At 37.0% G+C, this 2,914-nt stretch overlaps 1 pseudogene; it reads left to right on the top strand.

The window, feature by feature from the left end:
- The first annotated feature begins 643 nt into the window (after nt 1-643).
- LOC138038202 (52 kDa repressor of the inhibitor of the protein kinase-like) overlaps nt 644-2,914 on the top strand; it is a 3,884-nt pseudogene continuing 1,613 nt past the window's right edge.

The raw sequence follows: 2,914 nt of genomic DNA, 5'->3' as shown, positions 1-2,914 counted from the left end.
TTTGTAGTGCTTATACAAATTTTTGTTACTTGAAAATGTCAAATATCAGCTTGGCAATTTTTCTCTCCCGATACTTCATTTAAAATTCACGTGAGCGCTATTAATAAAGGGCCAGAAAACCATTTAAAACATTTAGTGGCAATTTTTTTGTCAACAAACTTAGGTTGTCGGCGAGCAGAATTCGAACGTAAGCTGTTGTGCTTTCGCTGTTATTTGTGCTTTTTCTAACTATTCTAAGACGAATTCAGGCTGGTATTTTCGAATCAAGTGTAAGAAGACGGCAAAACCGTATTGATAATCTATTTATTTGTGTTAACTTCGACGGGGTAGATCGACAAATGTCAATTACACACAACTGAAATGGACTGTTTCCGGTGAAAGGGCAAATGATTGACAGGATAGCACAGTTTTGACTGCCGCGCGCACTGCGGGCGCGGATTCCGTATGCAAGGATATAATAGGCGAGATGAACAGGTGACATTCATTCAAAGTAAACGAGTGGGATTGGGACCAAGCGAATGTTTGAGTATTGCTAGAATGTGTTCAACGTTGGGAAATGAAGAAAATAACAGATTTTTATACAAAAAAATCAGGTAAGTTCGTGGTTCCTTTTAAAAAAAGTCATTTAATTTAATTCTTTTACACCAATAACTATTTTCAACAGTCAATAACCTCGACATACTGTGCAATTCGTAAACAAAGTACGTTTTGCATCGCACCGCCATCTTGAACAGAAAATCATTTCTTTTGAATATAAACATTTTTCAGGTCCAGCGCAATCAAGGCTTGAACAATCCGCGAGTAATGAAGGTATTCAGGAAGTTAAGCAGAAATAAAATTTCCATTAAACCGAGAAATATACATTAAAATTGATCATGTTATTAATTAATACTTCACTAAGTGAACTGTCATAAACACAGAAAGCAGCTGTTCTGCTCCTCCTAACAAGCCACCAAAACTCAGCATCTCAGACGATCAAGATGGAGTGTCCGAGATCGAAGGTAGAATATTCTTATTTTTATTTATCTGAATGGTGAACTTATTTTGCTGACCCAACGGACCAGTATTAGGAAAGAGTAAATTCAAATGATACAATAAGTCCGGGGAATTCCAAGTAAGACTGACTGGTATTAATTTCGTTTTGCACACAGCTTTGCCTGATGAACTATTGGTCGAGGTGTTTAAAAACTTCTGCTTTAAAGAAATTCTTAAAACATTGTGCCTGGTCTCAAGAAGGTGGAGGCACATTGTAAACGATAATAACATCCTCTGGTGAGTTGCTTCCTTCTTGATGAGTGGCACATAAGATATTTAAGTGAAGAAAACTTTATTAACATCATGTCACACTCCAGTGGGTTCAAATATTTTTCCATAAGATATATCGAAATGAGAACATCAGAAAGGAGGCTGAAACATTACTAGAAAATAGACTAGGATTTTCTAAACATCTGAGATATTTGGATTTAAGTGGGCAACCGATATCATCCCTTAATTTCCTATTGACTGAGTCCTTTCCTCTTGAAACCTTGATCCTTAATGACTGTCACAAAATAAATACCTGTCGTTGTACTGCACTTTTAATGCAAATAAAAAATCTTAGAATATTATCACTGAACAGAGTAGGATTCACTGCCAATCAAGTGGCAACCATTACAGCCTTTTCATGCTCACTGAATGTTCTGTGCCTGGTTGGTGTAAGCCTTACAAGAAAAGACATAAGACTGATTTTGTAAAAATTGAATCACTTTCAGTTTTTAGAAATATCTTGCAGTTCTGAAGATGAAGAACATATTCATGCTCTAGGGGAAGAAAATGACGTTAGTTTTGTTTGTCGCTAAGAGTAAAAATATGCTATATATGAAAGCATAACTATGTTGTGTTATAGAAAATAGTGTGTAATAACATATACTGAAGGTCTAACCAAGACATTTTTCATGTGACCTGTATGGCACAATATCAGCGGGCTATGGCATTTGTTTCTTTGTGTGTATGACAATTTCAAATTCTGTCAGTTGAAATTTTGTGAAATAAAAAGTATGCTTGTTCAATTTTATTGAGGTTATTTGAAATACTTAAAGGACTAACCTATTAAGGGTTATGAATGTACAGACAACTTTTTTTTGTAAATTTTAGATGTAGTTACAAAAGGTCCTGTGACTGGCACTTCTGGTTCAACCACAGGATCAAAGATCGATTTGGGTACTATTGTGAAAGCTGCTGAAGGCTCGTGGGATATTTTGGGACGATTATCGCACGAAATTACAGATGAAAAAAGAATGCAATACCTTACATTTCACTGCAAACCTTCCGAGTCCGATATACTTCATTCTCATCAAGTTACCAAAGGAAAGAAGACGTGGAAAGTTTCTTTTCAATCCAAATGGCTAAAACAGTTTCCCTGGCTTTGTTACAGTTACATACTTGAAGGTGGTATTTGTTGTCACTGTATCTTATTCCCTTACAAAGTTACCAAGGGAACAACACCAGGTTTATTGGTCACAGTACGGTACCGGAAATCTTACACTGAGGCACTTGGAAAGGATGGTATCCTCAACTGTCATGAGAAATCTGTGATGCATAAATACGCAACTAAACAGGCAGACCTCTTCAAACAAACGTTTGAGAATCCTGACAGGTATAGAGTAGATTCCCAGCTGGCGACGCCCGTAGCCAATCATGCCATTGAGAACAAAGAAATCCTACGACAGATTGTTTTGGCGGTAGAGTTTCTGGCAAAGCAGGGTCTGGCCTTTAGAGGTCATCGTGATGATCGTGTTGATTTTTCTAGTTATGAAATTAACAGAGGAAACTTCGTTGCCCTGCTACAATTACTGGCGAAAGGAAACGACCCTCTTTTGAAGCACCTCTTGTCATAAAGCCGACAAGCAAGATATACTAGCAAAACTATCCAGAA

This window comes from Montipora capricornis, chromosome 2, assembly GCF_036669925.1.
Source record: "Montipora capricornis isolate CH-2021 chromosome 2, ASM3666992v2, whole genome shotgun sequence".
NCBI lineage: Eukaryota > Metazoa > Cnidaria > Anthozoa > Scleractinia > Acroporidae > Montipora > Montipora capricornis.
This window is presented reverse-complemented; position numbering and strand designations above follow the sequence as displayed.